This window comes from Aegilops tauschii, chromosome 1, assembly GCF_002575655.3.
Source record: "Aegilops tauschii subsp. strangulata cultivar AL8/78 chromosome 1, Aet v6.0, whole genome shotgun sequence".
Classification (NCBI taxonomy): Eukaryota; Viridiplantae; Streptophyta; class Magnoliopsida; order Poales; family Poaceae; genus Aegilops; species Aegilops tauschii.
The window spans coordinates 400,317,706-400,344,460 of record NC_053035.3 but is presented as its reverse complement, the minus strand read 5'-3'; positions in this window follow the sequence as shown (position 1 = coordinate 400,344,460).

Here is a 26,755-nt window from a genome sequence, read left to right as displayed (position 1 = left end):
GAGCGCGGCCCGCGCCTCCATGGGAGCGTGGTGCGTGTGAGACGAAGAGCCGGCAGGGGTAAGTGATGGAGTAGCGGTGCGGCCGTCTTGCCGCACCGAAGGATGCAGCGAGGACGCCTGCTGCTCATTCCCCGCCGGGCCGGTGGCAGCGTTGGCGGCGGGAGACGGAGAACGACGAGGTGGCCCGCCTACGGGAGCCGTCTGAGCGACGCGGGCGAAGAGGGCCGCCTGACGCTCAGCTCGAGCACGACGAGCGTCCGCCATGGAAACGATGGAGCGATGGAGCAACGGACTGATGGAAGGGAAACTACGGCGCACCCCTACCTGGCGCGCCAAATGTTGGATGTGGGTTCCGGCAAACCCTGAAGGTTCGAACACTGGGGTGCGTGCGAAGTCTCTCCCTCCTACCGATCTACGCTCTAGCTCACTAAGATCTCGCGGACGAACTCGATGAACTTGCAACACAAAAAGACACGAGGTTTATACTGGTTCGGGCCACCGTTGTGGTGTAATACCCTACTCCAGTGTGGTGGTGGTGGATTGCCTCTTGGGCTGATGATGAACAGTACAAGGGAAGAACAGCCTCCTGAGCTTGAGGTGTTCTTGTGCTTGTGTAGTTGAGGATGATCTGAACCAGTTCGGGATCAGTTGCCTCCTACTGTGGTGGCTAGTCCTATTTATAGAGGCCCTGGTCCTCTTCCCAAATATCGAGCGGGAAGGGAGCCAACAACGGCGGGCAAATTTGAAGGGGGACAGCTAGTACAAGCTACCCTGACAAAAGCGGTCTTCGCCTGTGAAAAGCTCTGGGGTGACGCCGTCTTGGGCTCCACGATGACCTCCGCCTTGCCGTCCTCCTAGTCTTGGTCTCGTTGCACCAATATGGCAACCTTTGCCTGATGCCTGGATACTCTTCGCCTGCGCTGGCCTCCTTAGCACCGAAGAGGAAATAGGGACGCTGCGCGCACTGGCGCCCGCCTGGCACCCGCCTGGTACCGTTCGTCATGGCTCACGTCACGAGAGCCTCGTGAGGTTTGCCTTGCCTTGATATCTCCGCTCCTCGTGAGCCTGCCTGGCTAGGCCACTCTAGAGGAGGTCTTGCGTTGTCCGCCTCACGAGGCTTGGACCCTCGCGAGGGTCTTGGGTGCCTTGTTGACGAAGATGGGCCGTACGGCCTACTGCTTGGCCACGCTGTGGGCCGCGGGCAGGCAAGTCTAGGGACCCCCGTTCCTAGAACGCCGACAGACTCTGCTGTTTTCTGCTCACTTTCTGCCTCATCCACTTCTCGCTACGCTACCAAGGCCGCACTGACCACTTGGTTGGTTGCTGCCAAGTATAGCAACAACGGTTCTTGGGGCTTGGGCGCAACCAAGGTAGGCACAAACGATAGGCAGGCCTTCAACTCGCGCAGTGCTGCATCTGCTTCTGGGGTCCACTTCATAGGCCATGCCTTCTTCAAAATTTTAAAGAACGACAGGGCACGCTCGGCAGACTTGGAGATGAATCTTCTTAGCGCGGCAACGCATCCTATCAAGCGCCTCACATCCTTAACTATCCTTGGCGCTTGGATCTGCTCAATGGCTTTGATCTTGTCAGGGTTGGCTTTGATCCCCCGATGGGATACGAAGAACCCAAGCAGCTTGCCGGAGGGAACATCAAACACACACTTCTCTGGATTAAGCTTCAAATTGATCTTGCGCAAATTAGCAAATGTCTCCTCCAAATCCTGGATAAGGGTGGCCTCATCCTTGGTTTTGACCACGATATCATCCTTATAGGCTTCTATATTTCTGTGCAACTGTGGCTCAAAACCAATCTGAATTGCCCTTGCAAAAGTGGACCCGACACTCTTCAATCCAAATGGCATGCGGACAAAGTAGTACGTGCCACATGGAGTGATGAATGACGTCTTTTCTTAGTCCTCCTTGGACATGAAGATCTGATGATATTCGGAGTATGCATCCACAAAGGAGAGCAAATCACAACCTGAAGTGGAATCCACAATCGGATCGATGCGCGGCAAGGGAAATGGTTCCTTCAGGCAAGCCTTGTTGAGATCTGTGAAATCAATGCAAAGCCTCCACTTCCCGTTAGCCTTCCGGACTACCACTAGGTTGGCCGACCACGTAGGATGCAGTACTCCTCTGACCAAACCAGCTGCCTCCAATTTCTTGATCTCTTCGGCAATGAACTGCTGCCTCTCCAAGCCTGCTTCCGAACTTTCTGCTTGACAGGTCGGGCGTGTGGGCAGACAGCAAGGTGGTGCTCGATTACCACCCTGGGAACACCGGGGATATCAGATGGTTGCCAGGCAAACACATCGATATTCGCCCGCAGGAAGGCAACGAGCGTGCTTTCCTATTTGTCATCGAGGGTGGCGCTGATAGTGAAAGTACAATCAACGCCAGCCAGCCCTGCCGGGACCTTCTTTACTTGGGGTGCAGCAACCTTGGATCTCTTGCTGTTGGAACACTCCGGCACGTCGTCAACGGGTGCCGTGCACTTGGAGAGGGCATGCTTCCCGGACTCCTTGCCGAAGGTCCTACAATCCTTCTTCTTTCCTTTGCTTTCCTTGGCGGGAGCTACCGCTGCCGCTGCCTCTGTTGCGACTACATCCCGGTACATCTTGTCCACACAGATAATTGCATCTTTCTCATCTGATGGGATAGTGATGACTCCCAGTGGCCCAGGCATCTTCAAGGTGTTGTAAGCATAGTGGGATGCTGCCATGAACTTGGCCAAAGCCGGGCATCCAAGAATCCCATTGTACGGCAGGGGGAGATCAACCACATCAAACACAATCTTCTTAGTCCGATAGTTTAGTTCTCCCCCAAACGTTACCGGAAACGTAATCTTCCCTTTAGGACGGCTCCTGCCGGGATTGACTCCTTGAAACGTGCCGGTAACTGTCGGTGTCAAAACCGGCGAATCTCGGGTAGGGGGTCCCGAACTGTGCGTCTAAGGCTAATGGTAACATGAGGCGGGGGACACAATGTTTGCCCAGGTTTGGGCCCTCTCGATGGAGGTAATACCCTACTTCCTGCTTGATTGATCTTGATGATATGAGTATTACAAGAGTTGATCTACCACGAGATCATAGAGGCTAAACCCTAGAAGCTAGCCTATGATTATGATTTGTGTATCTCTATCGACTAGCCTGGCCTCGGTTTATATAATGCACAAGAGGCCTAGGATAACAAGAGTCCTAGCCGAATACGCCGGTGGGGAGGAGTCCTTGTCTTGATGACCAAGTCTTGTGGAATCTTCCTAGTATGTGACAGCTGTCCGAACTGGCCCATGAGTATACGGCCATGGGGGTCCTCGGCCCAATCCAATTGATCGGGAGACGACGTGATGAGTACTCCCTAGTCCAGGACACCGTCAGTAGCCCCCTGAACCGGTCTTCAAGTTGGGGACGCTCCTCGATTCTTCCGAACTATTCTTCATCTTCGGTTGTCGGTCTTGAAAACTAGTTCAACAAATCTTCTCATCTTCGATCTTGAGGATCGCCGAAGTGCATCCGACGAGTTTACACGTTGGGTATCCGAGGAGCCCCTTTAAGTTTCCGGCCTTTATCAATGCCTTGTTATTTTTATGCCACACCTCGGGTTTGAAGTTGTTCCCGGGCGGCAGTGTCATCTTGCGTCCAAGCCCCAACGCCGGACTGTATTCGAGGTATCTTTTGCAGCCGGGTACCAACGCCGGGCTGTATCTGAGCTCCAACGTCGGGCTATATCCAGGCTCCAACGCCGGACTATATCCAAGCTCCAACGCCGGACTATGTCCGAGCTCCAACGCTGGACTGTATCCGAGGTGTCATAGATCACCTTGGTTCTAAAAAGTTGAAGGAGTTTAGCCGAGCTCAATGCCAGAAATGCCCTCTATGGAGCCAGCCACTGGCGCCCAAGCTTTATGCTGGACTGCTTCCGAGGTGGTGCACCACCCGACAGCAGGCTAATTTTTTGTGAATATTTTTGATTGGTGCAATTTATTCTCTGCCGAGATATATAGCCAGTATATGTATATCCAGTAGCCCTCAAGGTGTGTGTCGGTCTAAAAATCCGAGATGCACCTGAAGGAAAATATGAAACCGGTGATCCTAGTAGCTTCTGAGACTCAGGTCATGAAATCGGCCTGAGGATCAACTCCTAGCTTGGCAGCATACATAGGAATAAAAACGCAGTGTAATATATTAGAGATAATAGTGATCGGCGAACGGGCCCCTGAGAGAGGGTCGTGAGAAGTCGCCGCAATATACTAGCTTGATGCCGGATAGGTCCATATGGTACCTATTATTGTTCAAAGACGCGTATGCGCATAGTTCGGTCAAGCCGAACACTGGTGTCGGGACCCCGATTCTAAGTCACACCTCATATCACTTTGCGGCCTCACGCACGGTATTCCCACGGGTGTCGCCTTACCATGGCCCGGGACCGTTTGCGCCTTTTGGCTCACGTATATGATAGTGTCGCTAGCATCCATATGACAGAGAACCCGGGCCGACATGACTAGTCGTGAACCCAAAGTGGCACTAACTTACGGGGGCAGGCATACATGAAACAACATCGAGCATGTCGGTCAGCAGCGTGTGAATCCGGGCTGTAGCACTGGGCTAACAGGACTCCGGGAACCTGGGCTGTAGCAGGCTAGGCAGGACTCCAGATGTCACCGCGTGACATTTCCCCGAAGGGACAGACACAGGAACGAAGTGAATCACATGCCGGCTAGTCTAAGTGTTCCGGAGCAGTAGTGCTGGGCTAGCAGGACTCCGGTAAACTGGGCTGTAGCGGACTACCATGGCTCGGTGGAAGCACTAGACTACATTTCCCCATAAGAGAGGCTACCAAGGATAGACAACTAGGCTGTCGGATCCCACACATAGCAATACACGTTACACGTACGCATAACATGCAAGTATGTGCTGTACAACATGGCATCACAACATAACGCAAACTCATATAGATAAAAGGCCCAGAAGAGCCACATAGCATTAAGTACAAACAGGGGTCACATGACCCATCATTCAGAGCATACAAGCAACGGAAGCATTACATGTCTGAGTACAGACAACTACAAAGGAAAAGGCTGAGAAGCCTGACTATCTACAAGACCCTCCCAAGGGTACAAGATCGTAGCTGAGGTACAAGCTACTCGTCGAAGTCCAAGCGGAACTACTAATAAGACCGAAGTCTCCGCTGCAAAACATAAATAAAGCAACATGAGTACAAAGGTACTCAGCAAGACTTACATCAGATCCTATCATACATGCATTTGTATCAAGAAGGTAGTGTGGGGTTTAGTTGCAGCAAGCCAGCTTTGACTCAGTGGCTATCCTGTTCTACGACTACGAGGAACTTCTTTGAGGTAAGAAGGCGCACACGAGCCCACTAATCACCACCTCAATACACCACTATGGATTCATTCCCGTCTCACTACGAGAAGCCATCCATAGCACTCACACTTATCTTGAGCATTTTAGAGTATCCACTTCAAGTTGTCTATGTACCACGTAAGCATCCAAGAAGTCCATAACCGAGGACACGGCTATTCGAATAGATCATGATAACCCTGCAGGGGTGTACTGCTTCACACACGCTCTCGCCACTTACCGCCATGTACACGTCATGTACCTCGGCAACCTTCAAGCGGAAGCCTGGCGAGGGTGTCGGCCACGACCTGACTAACCACACAAGGCTCTAGTCCAGGTTTATCGCCTATTCGGGTTCCATCCGCAAGGAGATCCGGCCGGGGTGTCGCTCACGGCCCCAAATGATGTGTGCAGGGTTCCCAAGCCCACCTCGCCGGATGGATCTACGCTTGGTACACCGTGCCACTTGTGCCTAGTCTGTCCCAAGCCCACCTGGCCAGGTGCCACTTGGTAGACTACTAACACTACCTATAAACACCAGAAACTAGTTGCAACTCCTGGACAGAGATCAAGTTGGTTAATAAGTCGAGAGGGGCACTTAAGCATTCCAATGTGTGGTAGTAGCTAGTCATTGGACAACATACACAGAACTCAGTGCTTAAGGACGGTTCCAGTGAGACAACCCACCATGTACTCCTACATGGCCTCTCACCGCTACCTTTACCAAATCGTGTTCATACACTTAACTCTCAGCACCAGAACATATCGTAACACTCCAATTCATTCCCAATGAATCAGACCTGACACAACTCTAAGCAATAGCAGGCATGGCATGGTACGAACACAACATGGCTCAATCAACTCCTACACATGCTAGTGGGTTTCAACTATTTACTGTGGCAATGACAGGTCATGCAGAGGAATGGGTTCAACTACCACATCATAAAGTAGCAGTTGAATCGTTGTTGTCCTAATGCAATAAAAGAGAGCAGGAGCGAGAGTAGGATTGTATCGGAATGAACAAGGGGGGGTTGCTTGCCTGGTAGATCAACAGGGTTCCACTGCTCCTCAGACAGGTACTCTCGAGCACTCTTCGGAGCAGGACCTATCGAGAAGGAACGGTGTCGACAATCAATAAAAAGGCATATGCAACAATATGATGCATGATCATGGCATGTAGATGTGATGCTGTTTGAGTTAATGCAACTAGCATTCAACTTGGAAGAGATCCATTTGAACCAAAGGTTCAAATGCAACTCTAATATAAGTCCCTTTAAATGCCATAAGTGTGTTTTCATATATACAGCATGTATAGGTTGGTTTGTCATGCATGAAAATGGCACAGATGGATAGCTTGAATTTTTCTGATCATTTTTCATATATAAATTATTTAAATCTGAGCTACGGTTGAATTTCTATGATTTTTAGAAGTTTATATCATTTTCTGGAATTTCCTGATTTAATTTAAATCCAGAAAATGAATAACTGCGTCATGCTTGCGTCACCAAGTCAACAGCGCTGACTGGGGTCAAACCTGACGTGTGGGGTCCACACGTCAGTGACACAGTGTTAAACAGGGTTTTTTTACTAATCTAATTTATTTAGCGGTGCTGGGGCCCATTGTCAGTGTTAGTGGGGGTAGATTAGGGGGTGATTAGCCTTAAGCTAATCACCTGACAAGTCGGGCCCACATTGCAGGCCGGAGAGGTCGTCGCCGGCGACCTCTGGACGTGGCGGCGTCCGCGATATAGGCCACGGGGGCGGCAGCTGAGGGCACCGGGGCGTAGCCCGGGCTCGTCCGCATCCAGGGGAGGCGACGGAAGGACGCGGGGATGCCGGAGCTCACCGGAATCAAGCTCGGGGCGGCGACCAGAGCACGGGTTCGAGCGGGATGCGGCTACGAGGCACGGCAGGGCTGCGGAGGTTCACTACGGCTTCCTGGCGTCACCAGGAGCACGGTGGCGCGCTCGGGAGCGGCTAGTTTGGCTTCTGGTCACGGTGGCACTGTGGACGGCGGCGAGGCGCTACGGCCGCAGCAAGGAGCGGTGCTGGAGCACGCAAAAACAAGGGGAAGAAGAGGGTTTCGAGTCAGTGGCTCACGGTGAGGCCGGCGAGCAGATCAGCAGCTCGGGGGAGGCCCTGCAGGCGACGAGCGGCCGGTGGAGATCCGCGGCGGCCGGAGACGAAGATGGCAATGGCGACGACTCCACGGGGCGCTCCGGCTTGCGTGGCTCGCCGGAGAGCTTCAGAGCGAGGAGGCGGAGCTCCTGGGCGTGCCGGAGAGGCGAGGGGGTGGCGGTGGCTACGGCAACGGTGGCCGGTGGCGACGATAGCGCTCGACCGTGAGAGAGAGAGCGAGGGGGAAGAGAGAATGGGCACGGGAGAGAGCGAGAGAGGTGCGGGGCGGCGCGTGGCGTCGTTCGGGCAATCCAGGCGACGAGGGGAGAAGTAGGAGGTGGCGCGCATTCGCGCGGGCGGCGAGCGCGTGCCCCTGTCCTCCTGGCGCGAGGAAGGGGACGACTGGCACGACCAGCTGGCTGGGCCGGCCTGCTGGGCCGCTGGGCCAGGCCAGGTAAGTTCTCCCTTTTCCTAGTTTATTTCTGTTTTCTAATTTTCTGACATTTGTTTGATTTAGTAGAGATACTAAACCATTTTATTTACTTCTGTCAATTTTTGCAGGGACCTAAGGGATTAATCCAAAGCCCCTCACCAAAATTCAGAATTTTTGGACATATATAAAATATATAACATATATATATCCAATGCAAATAATTACTGCATTAGTTCCAAATGGCCAAGATAAATATTTATGTGCTCCTAAAAATATTGGTTTAATTTTAATCTCTGTCCAATACTTTCAGGGAGCAGCATGAACATTTTCTTGGACCCTTTTGGAGCAATTTTTATCTGGGTCATTTCCAGAAATGATTCTGAGGGTTTCACAAATCCCCATTTCAAATTTAAATGAAATTTAGACATGATGCACACATGACTAGCTAGTCTAGGTCATACCAGAACTAGGGACGTGACAACTCGCCCCCACTTGAAAGAATCTCGTCCAGAGATTCAGGGGTCGATAGAAAGTAGGTGGGGTACTCCAGTTGAAGACGATCTTCTCGCTCCCAAGTAGCTTCTCTCTCGGAATGATGAGACCACTGAACCTTGAGAAACTTGATGTTCTGACGTCGGGTGACATGCTCTGCTTGATCAAGAATGCGAATAGGGTACTCTCGATATGTGAGGTTATCTTGGAGATCAAGCGTTTCGTGGTCCACTCCGCGGATGGGATCCGAGAAGCAATGCCTGAGTTGTGAGACGTGGAAGACATCCTGGACTCGAGAAAGATGTGGGGGTAGTTCCAACTGGTAGGCAACCTCTCCTCGTTTGGCGAGAATGAGGAACGGACCAACATAACGAGGAGCCAACTTGCCCTTGATACCGAATCGATGGGTACCCTTTAGAGGAGTAACCCGAAGGTAAGCCTTGTCGCCAACTTCATAAGCCACTTCCTTATGACGACGGTCATACTGGCTCTTTTGACGAGACTGGGCTGTTTTCAAATTCTCACGAATGATGCGAACTTGCTCTTCTGCTTCCTGGATCATGTCCGGTCCAAAGAATTGTCTTTCACCGGTTTCTGACCAGTTCAAAGGTGTTCGACATCTTCGTCCATACAGAATCTCGAAAGGAGCTTTCTTAAGACTGGATTGGTAGCTATTGTTATAAGCAAAATCGGCGAAAGGTAGGCATTTCTCCCAATCCATACCGAATGAGATAACGCAAGCCCTAAGCATGTCTTCGAGAATTTGGTTGACCCTTTCCACCTGACCACTTGATTGAGGGTGGAAAGCGGTACTGAAGGAAAGATGGGTGCCCATGGCAGATTGGAAACTCTCCCAGAAATGAGAAGTGAAGAGACTACCACGGTCTGAATTGATCTCTAGTGGAACACCATGAAGTGACACTATTCGAGAAATATATAAGTCAGCGAGCTGACTAGCAGTGATACTCTCTCGAACAGGTAGGAAGTGAGCCACTTTGGAAAGACGATCAATGACTACGAAGATAGCGTTATTCCCTTTCTTGGTCCTGGGAAAGCTGGTGATGAAATCCATACCAATTTTATCCCATTTCCACTCAGGAATGGCTAAAGGTTGAAGGGTGCCAGCAGGCCTTTGATGCTCTGCCTTAACGCGACGACAAACGTCACAGTTAGCTATGAACTCAGCAATTTCTCTCTTCATCCTAGTCCACCAGAACCTCTGGCGTAGGTCCTGATACATCTTAGTACTACCGGGATGAATCGTGAGAGGGGATTCATGTGCCTCCTGAAGGATCAATTGTCGCAGATGTTGATTCTTGGGAACCACCAAGCGATTCTCAAAGAAAACAGCACCTCGATCATCTATAGAGAAACTTCCACCAACTCCCTTATTAATGTTTCTCTTGATGCTGGTAACACCCCTATCAAACTTCTGGTCAGAAATGATCTGATCCTCAAGGGTAGGTTTCGCCACCAAGGTAGAAAGGAATCCATGAGGAGCAATGTGAAGATTAAGCTTACAGAATTCCTCATGGAGAAGTGGTTGGCCCTGCTGCAACATAAGATTGTTGCAATAGGACTTACGACTTAGCGCATCAGCCATGACATTGCCCTTGCCTGGGGTGTAGGTAATCCCTAATTCATAATCTGAGATCAACTCCAACCAACGTCTTTGCCTAAGGTTCAAATCTGGTTGGGTGAAAATATACTTGAGACTCTGGTGATCAGTGTAAATCTCGCAACGTTTACCGAGAAGGTAATGTCACCATGTCTTAAGTGCATAGACTACGGCTGCAAGCTCTAGATCATGTGTAGGATAATTCTCCTCATGTGGATGCAACTGTCGAGATGCATAGGCAATCACATGACGATCCTGCATAAGGATGCAGCGTAGTCCCTGTCGTGAGGCGTCGCAGTAGATAACAAAGTCCTTCGTGAAATCCGGTGGCACCAGTATGGGAGCAGAATTCAGGCGTCTTTTCAGTTCCTGAAAACTGTACTCACACTGTGGGGACCACTCAAACTTTTTATCCTTCTTGAGAAGTTCCATGAGGGGTTTGGCTACTTTGGAGAAGTTTTCAACGAAGCGGCGACAATAACTGGCTAGACCAAGGAAACTCCTAACTTGTTTAACTGTTTCAGGTGGGGTCCAATCAAGAACGGCCTGAACTCTCTCAGGATTGACAGCAATGCCCTTACCAGAGATCACGTGGCCTAGGTAGGTCACTTCTGGCAACCAAAATTCGCACTTGGAGAACTTGGCATAAAGGCGGTGCTCTCTGAGTTTTTCTAACACAAGTCTAAGATGTTCGGCATGCTCTTCCTCGTTCTTCGAGTAGATAAGGATATCATCGAGGTAAACCACGACAAACTTGTCTAAGTACTCCATGAAGATCGAGTTCATCAAGCGGGAGAAGGTAGCTGGAGCATTGGTTAGACCAAAGGACATGACAGTGTACTCGTACTGGCCATAACGAGTGACAAAAGCCGTCTTAGGAATGTCCCCGTTTCTAATCTTGATTTGGTGGTAGCCTAACCTCAAATCCATCTTGGAAAAGACTGAGGATCCAGCGAGCTGATCATATAGGTCGTTGATCCTGGGGAGCGGATACTTGTTCTTTATCGTGACCAAATTAACGGGACGATAATCTACAACCATCCGGTCCGTACCATCCTTCGTCTTGACGAAGAGAACGGGGCAAGCCCAAGGAGAAGAACTAGGACGGATGAAACCCTTTTGCAAGGATTCATCGAGTTGTTTCTTAAGCTCGGCTAGCTCTAAGGGTGCCATCTTGTAAGGTCTCCTAGAAATTGGGGCAGTTCCTGGGATAATATCTATGACAAACTCTACATCCCTGTCAGGTGGAATACCTGGCAGTTCTTCTGGAAAGACATCCTGAAAGTCACGGACTACCGGGATATCCTCAAGGTCTGGAAGAGGGCTGGCATTAAGAGAATAAAGCTGACGCTTTGCAATTCTGGTGGAGACAGTGACTATCTTGCCAGATGGGTGTGTGAGCTGAACAGACCGGGTGTAACAATCAATCTTGGCATAATGAGCTTTAATCCAGTCCATACCCAAGATGATGTTAATATCTGAAGACTTGAGGGCTATGAGTGATGCAAGGAATACAAGTCTGTCAACAAGGATTTCGGTACCATGGCTTACACTAGAAGTTTGCCATTTGGATCCAGGAGTTTGAATGAGTAGTGGGGAGGGCATATCACAAAATGATATGTCATGCAAGCGGGCATAACTTTCGGAAATGAAGGAATGAGACGCCCCAGTATCAAATAGAACCGAAGCTGGATGACAGTTTACAAGGAGTGTACCAAGAACGACATCTGGATCATCCTGAGCGTCTTTAGCTGAGACGTGATGCACACGTCCACATTTAGTGGGAGTTGACTTGGTACTGATCATCTTGCGTGATGGCTTACCACGGCCAACAGACTTCTCGGGCTGGGGTGGAGCAACACGGGTCTGAGTGCAAATACGGGCGGTGTGGCCTGGCTCTCCGCACTTGTAACAAATCTTGGAGGTAGGACGTGGACCCGCGTTGACAGGCGGTCCACCAATAGGCCTGGGTGGAGCATACGGCTGAACTGGGTGAGGCACCACATAAGATGGTCTCGGGGTATAACCGGGTGGAAGAGTAGAGTTCGGAATCCAAATCCGGCGCTTCTGAGAACTAGAACCGGAGGAAGAACCGAAATCACGGGTGTGCTTACGAGACTCCTCATAGGTGAGCTGAGCTGTCTCCGCATTAATGGCCTTGTTCACAAGAGCCTGGAATGTATTGCAATGGTGCAGGTGGAGATCTCGATGCAACTTGGGGTTGAGACCCTTTCGGAACCTAGCCTGCTTCTTAGCGTCCGTGGACACTTCTTCTGTAGCATAGCGGGCGAGGTTCTCAAACTCTCTACTGTAAGCATCAACAGCCATCTTACCCTGGGTAAAACTACAGAACTCTTCTCTCTTGCGGTCAATGAGAGCCTGAGGAATGTGATGCTCGCGAAAAGCCTCAGTGAAATCCCTCCAGGTCGGTATTTGGCCAACTGGAAGCATAGCCTCATAGTTCTACCACCAAAGACTAGCAGGACCTTCCAGATGATATGTAGCATAAGTGACCTTGTCACCTTCAGCTACGTTCGCAGAACGCAGCTTGTGTGTGATACTACGGAGCCAGTCATCTACATCGAGTGGTTCAATGGAATGATGGAAGGTAGGTGGTTTCAAACCAATGAAATCATAGATGGTCGCAGACTCTTTGCATTGAGGTGCGGTGTTCCCCTCGATACGTGCTAATAAGCGGTTAGACTCATGCTTGTTCCTCTCCATCTCTAACATAAACTCTGCCAACAAAGGCTGGTCGGGAGGATCCTCCTCGGCAACCTTCAAGCGGAAGCCTGGCGAGGGTGTCGGCCACGACCTGACTAACCACACAAGGCTCTAGTCCAGGTTTATCGCCTATTCGGGTTCCATCCGCAAGGAGATCCGGCCGGGGTGTCGCTCACGGCCCCAAATGATGTGTGCAGGGTTCCCAAGCCCACCTCGCCGGATGGATCTACGCTTGGTACACCGTGCCACTTGTGCCTAGTCTGTCCCAAGCCCACCTGGCCTGGTGCCACTTGGTAGACTACTAACACTACCTATAAACACCAGAAACTAGTTGCAACTCCTGGACAGAGATCAAGTTGGTTAATAAGTCGAGAGGGGCACTTAAGCATTCCAATGTGTGGTAGTAGCTAGTCATTGGACAACATACACAGAACTCAGTGCTTAAGGACGGTTCCAGTGAGACAACCCACCATGTACTCCTACATGGCCTCTCACCGCTACCTTTACCAAATCGTGTTCATACACTTAACTCTCAGCACCAGAACATATCGTAACACTCCAATTCATTCCCAATGAATCAGACCTGACACAACTCTAAGCAATAGCAGGCATGGCATGGTACGAACACAACATGGCTCAATCAACTCCTACACATGCTAGTGGGTTTCAACTATTTACTGTGGCAATGACAGGTCATGCAGAGGAATGGGTTCAACTACCGCATCATAAAGTAGCAGTTGAATCGTTGTTGTCCTAATGCAATAAAAGAGAGCAGGAGCGAGAGTAGGATTGTATCGAAATGAACAAGGGGGGGGGGGTTGCTTGCCTGGTAGATCAACAGGGTTCCACTGCTCCTCAGACAGGTACTCTCGAGCACTCTTCGGAGCAGGACCTATCGAGAAGGAACGGTGTGGACAATCAATAAAAAGGCATATGCAACAATATGATGCATGATCATGGCATGTAGATGTGTTGCTGTTTGAGTTAATGCAACTAGCATTCAACTTGGAAGAGATCCATTTGAACCAAAGGTTCAAATGCAACTCTAATATAAGTCCCTTTAAATGCCACAAGTGTGTTTTCATATATACAGCATGTATAGGTTGGTTTGTCATGCATGAAAATGGCACAGATGGATAGCTTGAATTTTTCTGATCATTTTTCATATATAAATTATTTAAATCTGAGCTACGGTTGAATTTCTATGATTTTTAGAAGTTTATATCATTTTCTGGAATTTCCTGATTTAATTTAAATCCAGAAAATGAATAACTGCGTCATGCTTGCGTCACCAAGTCAACAGCGCTGACTGGGGTCAAACCTGACGTGTGGGGTCCACACGTCAGTGAAACAGTGTTAAACAGGGTTTTTTTTACTAATCTAATTTATTTAGCGGTGCTGGGGCCCATTGTCAGTGTCAGTGGGGGTAGATTAGGGGGTGATGAGCCTTAAGCTAATCACCTGACAAGTCGGGCCCACATTGCAGGCCGGAGAGGTCGTCGCCGGCGACCTCTGGACGCGGCGGCGTCCGCGATATAGGCCAGGGGGCGGCAGCTGAGGGCACCGGGGCGTAGCCCGGGCTCGTCCGCATCCAGGGGAGGCGACGGAAGGACGCGGGGATGCCGGAGCTCGCCGGAATCAAGCTCGGGGCGGCGACCAGAGCACGGGTTCGAGCGGGATGCGGCTACGAGGCACGGCAGTGGCTGCAGAGGTTCACTACGGCTTCCTGGCGTCACCAGGAGCACGGTGACGCGCTCGGGAGCGGCTAGTTTAGCTTCTGGTCACGGTGGCACCGTGGACGGCGGCGAGGCGCTACAGCCGCAGCAAGGAGCGATGCTGGAGCACGCAAAAGCAAGGGGAAGAAGAGGGTTTCGAGTCAGTGGCTCACGGTGAGGCCGGCGAGCAGATCAGCAGCTCGGGGGAGGCCCTGCAGGACGAGCGGCCGGTGGAGATCCGCGGCGGCCGGAGACGAAGATGGCGATGGCGACGGCTCCACAGGGCGCTCCGACTTGCGTGGCTCGGCGGAGAGCTTCAGAGCGAGGAGGCGGAGCTCCTGGGCGTGCCGGAGAGGCGAGGGGGTGGCGGTGGCTACGGCAACGGTGGCCGGTGGCGACGGTAGCGCTCGGCCGTGAGAGAGAGAGCGAGGGGGAAGAGAGAATGGGCACGGGAGAGAGCGAGAGAGGTGCGGGGCGGCGCGTGGCGTCGTTCGGGCGATCCAGGCGACGAGGGGAGAAGCAGGAGGTGGCGCGCATGCGCGCAGGCGGCGAGCGCGTGCCCCTGTCCTCCTGGCGCGAGGAAGGGGACGACTGGCACGGCCAGCTGGCTGGGCCGGCCTGCTGGGCCGCTGGGCCAGGCCAGGTAAGTTCTCCCTTTTCCTAGTTTGTTTCTGTTTTCTAATTTTCTGACATTTGTTTGATTTAGTAGAGATACTAAACCATTTTATTCACTTCTGTCAATTTTTGCAGGGACCTAAGGGATTAATCCAAAGCCCCTCACCAAAATTCAGAATTTTTGGACATATATAAAATATATAACATATATATATCCAATGTAAATAATTACTGCATTAATTCCAAATGGCCAAGATAAATATTTATGAGCTCCTAAAAATATTGGTTTAATTTTAATCTCTGTCCAATATTTTCAGGGAGCAACATGAACATTTTCTTGGACCCTTTTGGAGCAATTTTTATCTGGGTCATTTCCAGAAATGATTCTGAGGGTTTCACAAATCCCCATTTCAAATTTAAATGAAATTTAGACATGATGCACACATGACTAGCTAGTCTAGGTCATACCAGAACTAGGGACGTGACAACTGGGCACTTTGAATTCTCTACATTGAATAAGCAATGCAGTAGCCCCCGAGACACTGGTCGGGTGGCAACACCAAATCAGGGGATCGATGTGCCCCTTTAATATTTATAAATAATGAGCACGAAGCCCAATAGCCCCCGAGCCTTAATGTGGGCACGGGTGGCCGAATTAAGGATCGATATCCAAAGTAAAATCACAGATTATGTGTAATGATTCTATGTGTCCAAGTACTTTACATCATTATTTTCACTCCATTGCGACCATTTATCAGTTGAAAGAGGCCCATCGTCGGCTTCTACCCCTTGCTAGATACTACGCAGGGTGTTTCCGCACTAACAAAACAACCCTTAGCCGACGTCTCGGTGCCCGGAGGCGGTTGTGTAAGCAGAAATGAGGCAATCAGATATGCGGGCTTTATAACTTTCACTTAGTCATAGGAGCTTAAAGTTGGAAGGCCTGTTACTAGCCTCCGGTTAGTATTCGGCAACAGTCGAGGTCAAGCCGTAAACACTTCGGCCAATACTATGAACGGCCCGTCATTTAACACAGTCATCGGATCGCTGACCAGTTTACGCTTATTGTGACAGTCAGTTTTCGGCTTTTTCCACTGAGGCGCTTAACCATGCTAGCTAGAAGCACAATCACAGTGGTTCTCCCGTTGCGCACCTAGCCGAACAAAGCGGAACGTAGGAGGCAAGCATAGGAGCCGGGCAACCCAACTATTGACCAAAGACGCAATTCGAAACCGATGCATATACATCAATGTCCGAGAATGTTTTTGCCGAATCCCTAAAGGTGTCCGGCGCCGCACTACGAGACTAATGCTTGAAACACACAAATAGTTTAAAAGTGCCATAGGCTTGGAAAACCAAAAAACGTCAGTGAAAACCTGACATCCGAACAAGATCAATTGTTCGGTGCCAATCTGAAAATTGGACTTTAGAAAAACAAGTGCTTCTGTCGTGCTTTAACATGACACATCCTATCTCAAGACTTCAAGCGGGTCAGCCTACGGCTTCAACCTCCTATCCCGAAGGCGGAGTACTTCTCATTAGGCCAGTTTTAGCAAACTAAACTCTAGCGGCTTTGAGAGAGAAATTAGGCTCCCCGGCTAGTGACCACACACTCGTGTCGAAAAAAGGAGTGATAAATAATAATGATAAAAACTTTGCAACGACTAAGAAGAAGAACACTTATTATAAAACGGCTCATATAAATTTAAGAGCCCCCAAGTGACTTGGGTAAAAGAATTTTATGTAAAATGATTCTATGTACCTAAGTACTTATATCATATCCGTGTTCACCCGAACTTTAAACGCGTCTTAACCGACCGTCGGCTTCTCCCTCTTTGGTCAAGGGCCGAAAAGTGTTATGTACTCCACCTATCGAGAATATCGACGGTGTTTCCGATAACCAGGCAATCAGGCCATAAGGCTGTAACAGACAAAGCGCGCTCACGGAACTTATGCTATATTACTGACGAAGTGTAAGAAGCATCTTCGAGGAAAATAGTTGTAACACCCACGATGCGGCTATATCTCCCACGTGTCGAGGCACGACATAGAGGCATAACCGCATTGTAGGTATTGTCGCAAGAAGGGTCATCTTCACATAATCCCATGTAATGAACAAGAATGGGATAACGAGAGTTGGCTTACAATCGCCACTTCACACAATACATAAATTAAACATACATCATTCAGAGTACAATCAAGGTCCGACTACGGAACCAAAATAAATGAAGACAACCCCAAATGCTAGATCCCTGATCGTCGCAACTGGGCTCCACTACTGATCAACAGGAAAAGAAACATAGTAACGACCAAGTTACTCGTCGAACTTCCACTTGAGTTCGGTAGCATCGCCTGCACTGGTATCCTCGGCACCTGCAACTGTTCGGAAGTATCTGTGAGTCACGAGGACTCAGCAATCTCACACCCGCGAGATCAAGACTATTTAAGCTCATAGGAAAGGATGGGGTAATGAGGTGGAGCTGCAGCAAGCACTAAGCATATATGGTGGCTAACATACGCAAATGAGAGCGAGAAAAGAAGCAACGCAACGGTCGCGAAGCTAGAAATGATCAAGAAGTGATCCTGAAACTACTTACGTTCATACATAACCCAGACCGTGTTCACTTCCTGGACTCCACCGAAAAGAGACCATCATGGCTACACACACGGTTGATGTATTTTAATTAAGTCAAGTGTCAAGTTCTGTACAACCGGACATTAACAAATTCCCATCTGCCACATAACCGCGGGCATGGCTCTTGAAAGTTTATACCCTGCAGGGGAGTCCCAACTTAGCCCATTATAAGCTCTCACGGTCAACGAAGGATATTCCTTCTCCCGGGAAGACCCGATCAGTCTTGGAATCCCGGTTTACAAGACATTTCGACAATGATAAAACAAGACCAGCAAAGCCGCCCGAATGTGCCGACAAATCCTGATAGGAGCTGCACATATCTCGTTCTCAGGGCACACCGGATTATCCAAACTTCCGGTAGGCGAGCCCAGAGTTGCCCCTGGTGGCCACCGGCGGCTGACAGGTTGGACCAACACTCGAAGGAGCACTGGCCCGGGGGGGGGGGGGTAAAATAAAGATGACCCTTGAGTCTGCAGAACCCAAGGGAAAAAGGCTTAGGCGGCAAATGTTAAAACCAAGGTTGGGCCTTGTTGGAGGAGTTTTATTCAAAGCGAACTGTCAAGGGGGTCCCATAAATCACCCAACCGCGTAAGGAACGCAAAAACAAGGAACATAACACCGGTAAGACGGAAACTAGGGGGCAAGAGTGGAACAAAACACCAGGCATAAGGCCGAGCCTTCCACCCTTTACCAAGTATATAGGTGCATTAATTAAAATAAAAGATATTATGATATCCCACATATCCATGTTCCAACATGGAACAAACTTCAGCTTCACCTGCAACTACCAACGCTATAAGAGGGGCTGAGCAAAGCGGTAACATAGCCAAACAACGGTTTCCTAGGAAAGGTGGGTTAGAGGCTTGACATGGCAATATGGGAGGCATGATATAGCAAGTGGTAGGTAGCGCGGCATAGCAATAGAGCGAACAACTAGCAAGCGAAGATAGAAGTGATTTCGAGGGTATGGTCATCTTGCCTGAGATCCCGCAAGGAAGAAGAAACGAGTCCATGAAGAAGACAAACAGACGTAGTCGAACGAATCCTCACAACTCCGGAACGAAACCGAAGCTAACGAGAGAAGCAACCCGGAAAGAAACAAACAACATAGTAAACAATCATCACATAAACATGGCATGATGCACAATCAAGTATGATGCATGTGTGATTTAATGAGCATGGCATGGCAAAGTGCAACAAACAACACTACAAATTAAGTGGAGCTCAATATGCAACGAGTTGCATAATGACGAAACACCACATACGATTATTTAGTTCTCTCTTGGTTATGTACCCAACAATATTAAATGTTGATTAACATGGCAAGAGGTGAGGCATAAGAAAACTACGTATCTAGGCAAGTTTAAATGAGGCCGGAACAACAAACAACAATTCCGGAAAATCCCCATATGCATATTTCGAATTTGCTACTGTTCTGCCCTAAACACAATTTTAATGTTGTTAAACAGCAAAATAAAGTGCACCATATTTAACTAGGCATTTTTCTACCCCATTAACATATAAAGTTTGTTAAATTCGGAGCTACGGTTAATTAGTTATGAAATAAAACATTTTAACATGGCATTTAGCAAATTAAATGCAAACAACATTTTAAACATGCATGAAAGTAGCATATTATGAAACTAGATAAAATTCTAAGCATTTTTCATATATAATGTTTTTACAAATGATGCATGGTTATTAAGTTATTATATGCATGACAAAGAGGGTTTTTCTGCAAAACAGTAAATCCTGGGAAAATAGTTAAAATCGCAGAACCTAAAAAAAAACCTATGCGGGCCGAAACTACTGGGCGCAGGACATCAGCAGTAGCAGAATCGGGCCAAGCCCAAGTAGGAACAGAGGAGGCGGCGTTGGGGGTCTGCTCACCATGGGCCAAGGCCCGGTCGGTGGAGAGGTGAACCGGTCAACGGGCGAAGCGGAGATGGCCCAGGCGCGTGGAGGTGGTCGCGGTCAACGCAAGGCGCGGGCGAACGGGCGAGCTGGCGCTGTTCGTTTCCAACAGAAGCAGCAGCAGAACACGGCGATGCAGAAGACGGGCAGATGCGCGATGCAGAGGCAGGGGACCCGCGGGCGCGGCGGATCCGGGCAGTCCGAGGGTCAGGGAGGCGGTTCCCGGTGACGAGGAACTCCGGTGGTGGCACTGCTCGATGGAGCGAAGCAGGCAGCAGCGGGATCGTGCGGGCGAAGCAGAGGACGACGGTGGACTTGGTGGGGCGACAGCTCCCTGGTGGCGACGTGCAGCTCCAGTACTTGGCGCGGCGAAGGAGGAGTGGATCCGGGCGTGGGGAGCTTGTTCCCGGCGGCAGAGAGGGAGATCCGTCGGGAGAGCTCGAACGGTGGCGGCGGGGTCCCTGTGATCCACGGGAGAGAGACCATGAGAGGGGGAGAAGAAACGAGATGGGGAAAAGGAAGGAGAGGGAAGGGTGCGGGACGGCGGAGCACTGGCCTGGTCGACGGGGGTCGGCAAGGGCGGCGTCGTGCTCGAGGACGAGCTCGGGCGTGGAGCGGGACCATGGAAGGAGGGGGCTTGCGGGAGTTGCAGGGAGCACCTCCTGGACGTTGGATCTCTATCCAAGGGTCCAGATGGATGGATCTGGAGGTTGGGTGGTGGCTGGACGAGAAGGAAGGTTGGTGGCTGTGGTTGGCTCGATGTGGACTCCGAGGAGGATTTGGACAGGGGTGGCGGCGGACGACGGGGAAGATGGGGCAGCTCCCCTAGATTTTGGGGTTTGGTCTCAAATGGATTAAGGTTTGACTATATATAGGGAAAAGAGAGGGGGTTTGGATCATCCGATCGAAATCGGATGTTCGAGATAAAATAGGCTAGGGAGTTCAAATAAGAAACCGGAGATGTTTTGTAGATGTTAGGGGATGATCCGGACCCATTGGTCATGACAGAGCGGGTCGGGTTCGGGACAACTTCCGGGCGCGCGCGAGGGGGTCAGTGCACTGTGCAGAGAGGGTCAAATGGTCGGGCAACAAAAGAACGGTTGGACTGAGAAAGGTCAACGGAGGCAAGGAGGGACGCGGCAACTACGAACGGATGCAAACTTTATGAAAACATGCAGATGCAATGCTCATGATGACATGATGAAATGCAACAAACAAATAAAACACACGATGGTCACGCAAAACATGGCAGGCGTCTGGAGCGTCGGTCTTGGGGCGTCACAATAGTACCCCCACCGATACCTTTCTTCGGTTGCTCATTGCTACTATGAGACTTGTGCAATAGATTTTTTGTACTCATGAGTTCCATTGTGTGCCAACCATAATTGAAAACAATAAGAGCGCTAGCTTTCGGCTTCACCCAGTCTGAGGTCCGGCTCGGATGACCCGATCGTGACAATCGCAGAGGTGCTCCCTTTACTCCCTAGCCGAACAATCGGGAACGTAGGGGTAAACACAGGAGCGAGGCAACCCAGCTTGCAAATCGCTTAAGTCAACATGGTGCATATTGTGGCGTAATACATGAACAAGGAACGAAGCCGTACAAGTGTAATCATTTGCAAGAGGAAAGGCTTCATAAAGGAAGCCCCCAAGTAAACGGGGTATTTGAATTTGTGTGTCACAAACAAAGTTTTGACAAGGACATTTTTTTACAAGCAACTTTTTTCCAAAAAATTATAATGCTTGGTCGAACCAAACACAAGTTAAAAATTTAAAACTTTGAGCATGAAGGCAACTTAGCTGGTTAATGTGTTCGGTATTGATGACGCGGTCCGAACTTGATGCGGGACAAGGTCCATCCCCCAAGCCGGTCCCGAGGTGGCGGAGCAAAGAGCTCGGCACTCCGAAGTGGTGACATAGCACGGTCAATGCAGGCCGGCAGAGTGATGCCGAAGTCCCCGGCATGGGGTAATGAAGTGTTGACGAAGCCCCCCGTCCAGCCGAGGTGACGTCGTATGTCAGTACGCCGAGTTGACGATACTGCCCAACCCGGATCATTTTCCTGTGCACAAAAAATAGTGCAAACCGGAGATAATAGTAATAATAATAAAATCATTGCATAATAAATAATTTATGCAAAGTGAGTAATAAAAGAAATATGGCCTGGTTCCGAAGCCAATGTCGATGCAGGGCGTCGGCGTGATGCGGTAAAGGCGTGGCAAAGCCTGAATTCACAGGTCGGTCCGAGTTCCGGATGCGGCGTTCGCCGGAATATGTACGGAAACTGACCGAACCACCATGCGACCGTCGTTAATGCGGCCACCATTTGATAGACCTGCGTACATATGTTGGACAAACCAGAGTAATAATTCCTTGGAAAAAATAAGCCCAAACAAGTAAAAATTACTAGGATTAATAGCACCTGGTTTATTTGTTGTAGCAATCCGAAGAAAGGTGACTCCCAAAATTGGGACTCGATCCGCACACCCATTGCCTGACGGGCGATAAAGCGACGGCATGGTGCCGCTGGCAAAGGTCGGCTTACCGAGGCAAAGCCCTCGGTCCAGCCAACGTGACGAGGCGGGTCGGCTAGTGACGCCGAAGTCTCCGGAGTAGGTATATGAAGAGGTGGTGGAGCCCCCGGTCCAGCCGAGATGTCGAAGCCCCGATGTCAGCCGATGAGTCGAAGTAGGCCGGCGTGATGGACATCGGCTTGAAAAAGCAACAGTGTGGCCCTGCCGATGCCGGTCGTGACGTGGTCAATGCCGGCTTGATGAAGTGACCATGGGGCGATGCCGGTGTGCCCGCTCCGTGTAATCCATGGGGCGGCAATGTTGGTGATGATTTGTCCTTCGCGATGCTGAACTCTTGTTCGGCTTGCCGAGATGATGATCCGAAGAAGTTGAGCTCGGCTAAATAAAGTGACAACGTGTCTAGCGCAGGTCGACAGCCGTAGAGCAACGTCGTCGGGCTGGTTTGACACCAGCACGATGGTGAAGATCATATTGGAAAAGACTTCAAAATTAGCGGGATGTGTTTGGGAACAAAACACAATACCCCATACAAAACTCCCTTCAAAAAGGATGTCCGAAATCCCGTTCATAAAAAAGATGAATTCAGGTCGGATTCGTCCTCGCGCAGAAAACAGATTCGAAAAGTGATGCACTAATCGGAAGGTTCCCAGAGTTTGGACGGTCGGATCGAGCTGAAATTTTGAGGGGTGGTAGATATAGGAATTCCGCAGCCGATCAACGGTTGGATCTTCCAAAGGACGTCCAAGCTAGAAGCTGGACACCACGCCCTAAACTCGTCCAGATTCCCGTCCAGTTTTGATAGGGCTCCGGTATATCGCGGATTGCTAGAGATTCCTCCATCGGAACTCGATGAAATTTTCTAGGGTTTTTGTACATTCAATTCCGCACAAGTCCACTGAAGCAATCGTTAAAACGACCCTTGAGGAGGCGGTGGCGGCGGATACAAGTTCGCTGTCCAGAAAAACAGCATGGTCGCCCGAGGGCAATGTTGACGTTGAGCCCCCGGGCTCCCTGGATGATTCCTCCATGATCTTGATAGAGATCGGAGTTGATGTTGATGAAGGCCCTCATCCGAACATGACGATCGGAGGTAGGGTGCAGTCCTCGGTCCAGCCAAGGTGACCAGCCGAGCCGGTGACCAAGAAGCCGATGTCGCAGTTGATCTGCAGTCGAGCCATTGATCCTTTTGCCGATCACACAGCGGAACTCTCAATGAAAGCACCAATGTCGGTGTCAAAACCGGCGGATCTCGGGTAGGGGGTCCCGAATTGTGCGTCTAAGGCTAATGGTAACAGGAGGCGGGGGACACAATGTTACCCAGGTTCGGGCCCTCTCGATGGAGGTAATACCCTACTTCCTGCTTGATTGATCTTGATGATATGAGTATTACAAGAGTTGATCTACCACGAGATCGTAGAGGCTAAACCCTAGAAGCTAGCCTATGATATGATTTGTGTATCTCTATCGACTAGCTTGGCCTCGGTTTATATAATGCACCAGAGGCCTAGGATAACAAGAGTCCTAGCCGAATACGCCGGTGGGGAGGAGTCCTTGTCTTGATCACCGAGTCTTGTGGAATCTTCCTTGTATGTGATAGCTGTCCGAACTGGCCCATGAGTATACGACCATGGGGGTCCTCGGCCCAATCCAACTGATCGGGAGACGACGTGATGAGTACCCCCTAGTCCAGGACACCGTCAGTAACCTCCAGCTCTTCTTCTCCTATCTGAAGCTTGTTGATGACTGCCGGGGAAATCAGATCCAACCCGGCCCCGCCATCCACGAACATCTTTGTGACCTTGAGGTTGCAAATTGTTGGGGAGACCAACAACGGCAAGCACCCTACCGCAGTGGTGCGGCCAGGGTGATCCTCTTCATCAAAGATGATGGGCGTGCAGGACCATTTGAGCGGCTTCCGGGCCTCTGGTGCTGGTTCCACGACATTGATCTCTCGCGCCCACCGCTTGAGCTGGCGGTGAGAGGCGTGCAAAGATGCACCCCCATCAATGCATAGGGCGTCAGTGGCCTTCTGAAATTCCTGCTCACTGGTTTCCTCTTCATCCCCTCCATCACTCACATTATCACATATATCCTCCTCTTGACCCCCGATGGGTTTTCCTTGGTTCCGAAAGGGTTTGCCGGGGCGATTTGCTTCACCGCCTCAGCCCTTACCACCACTAGAATTCTGACCTTTTTCCTTGTCACGCTTATCATATTCTGCCCTCTGTCTCTTGACAAGCTGTTCAACTTGGTAACACTCATGAAGATCGTGGCCCTTGGTCCGATGGATCTTGCAGTATGGCCCATCGCCTTTCCCAGCTTTCTCGGCGGTAGCGGCCTCCTGGCAGGCAGTGCAAGTGGCAGCTTCCTTGCCGGGGGCCTCAGCCTTGGCCTTCTTGCCGGTACTAGGTGTGTCCGAACCTTCCACAGTCATCACTGCTTTATCTCTTGGCTTCTTACTGTGCTTCTTGCCCTTTTTCTGACTGGTTGATTCATCCTCTTCCTCTGAATCAACATTGGTGCAATCCTCCTCTCCGGGCAACTTCCTTCCTTCCTCCATCCGAGCACACTTATCCACCAGTGTGTATAGCTCTTTCACAGTCTTGGGCAACCGCACGTTCATCTTGGAACGGATGCGACAGTTGCGCACATTGGACTGGAAAGCTTCTATAACGGCTGCTAGATGGATATTTGGAATATTTCTATGAACTTTACTGAATCTCTGTAAATACTTACGGATAGTTTCTCCTTCCTTCTGCTGAAGAAGTTGCAGGTCGTTGGGCCTGCCGGGCTCCTGGTGGCCACCGGTGAAGGCACCGATGAACTCATGGCACAGGTCCACCCATGACGAAATGGAGTCTTTCGGTAGGTGCATCAGCCAGGATCTCACGTTGGACTTGAGGGCCAAGGGGAAGTAGTTGGCGAACACCTTCTCGTCCCTTCCCTCGACAGCCTAAACAGCGATGGTGCAGATGTTCAGGAACTCTGCCGGGTTCAGCCTCCCGTCGTACTTCTCAGGCATCTCTGGCTTGAACGTGCGAACAGACAACCAACGGACTTGCTGTAGTTCTCGTGTGAAGGCAGGGCAGCCGACCTCGGAAGGTAGGCACCCGGCAACACCAAGCGCAGGCTCGTCGACGTTGAGGCCGTCGCACCCGTCGGTCTGGCGGAGGTCGTCGCGACGTCGATCTACGACGACGCATGCATCTCCCTGCAGCCTATCCTCCGGGGCTCGACATTGGCCTGGACGTGCTCGAGGGTCAGAAGAGGCCATCGAGACATCGTCGGGTCTTGATTCTGCTGCGCCCGCATTGCCTGCCGTGGCGGGGACTGCACCGTGGGGACGGCCCCCTCTGTTCGGCCAGCGGTATGGGCGGTTGCTGTTGCTTAGGGAGGTCATGGCGGGCCAGCTCGTTGTGAGCCCCCAGCTTCGGCGAAACCGAGCAGGCTTTGGATGGTGGCACGCCATTCATCCATCTGCTCGGCTGCCGGCGGAAACTTCAGTAGCAGCTGAGCCCACGCCATAGCCTCCGTGGCTGTGCTTGGCATGGATGTTGATGACGTCGACCGCACCGTCGCCTGGCTCCTGACGGTGCCAGCGGCGGCGGCGCGGCGCCCACGCTGCTGTGGGACGACCATCTGGGCAGCGGGGCCGCGCGGCGGTGGTGCCCGAGGGTCAGTGGTTCCGTCGAGCACAGCGATCTGGTTGACTCGTCCGCGAGGAGGCGCATGCGCCACGACCGCTCCCGTGATGGGGGCGGCCGGAGGGCGATGGTTTTACCCTAGACCGAGCTCCATCGCTGTGGCTGTGCCCGTCGGTGAGAGGAGGGGGCGCAGATGGAGTGACCCCCTCGCCCGCACCTTGCGGAGCGTGACTGTCGAGGCACTGCTGATGTTGTTCTCCTCTGATATCTCCTGCCCTCGCGTCGGCCGTGGGGGAAGTGGTAATGGTGCCACCTGTTCCAACCACGGTCCCCAGCAGCGTTCACATCCTCGCCCGCCTCCGCAACCCCCACGGCATTAGAGGCCGCGGGTGGCGGAGCCTTTGAGGTGGATGGACGGTCCGAAGCACCGGACTTCTTCTTGGGCGCCATGGTCGATGGCATCATCGAAGACAAGGACGGTGATGAAGATGACGCGATGCGCATGCTTTCAGGTTCGCGCAAGCGATCCTCCTACCTGGCGCGCCAAAGATGTCGCGGGATATCCGTGGCCACCTATGGGGCCAGGAGGCCCCTTGCTGGTTCAGCACGGGGATGTCGCGTTGCACAAAGAGCAGACCAGCGCACGGTAGCACGACAGAGATCACACAAGCAATTTACACAGGTTTGGGCCGCCGCGAGGCGTAAAACCCTACTCCTGCTTTGGTGGATTGATGGTGGAATGGAAGTGGTGAGGCGTAATACACTTGCCCGGCAGGGGTTGCCTTAGGGCATCAGCGACTACGCACGTATGGGGGTGTGGGTTCATCAACTCTCCAACCGTTTGTACATTTGCCATGGGCCTCCTTTTATAGATCAAGGGGTTACCACAGTGGTAAAGTAGTCATTATGCACTGATATGATAGCAAACAGTGCTATCATACTTAACTT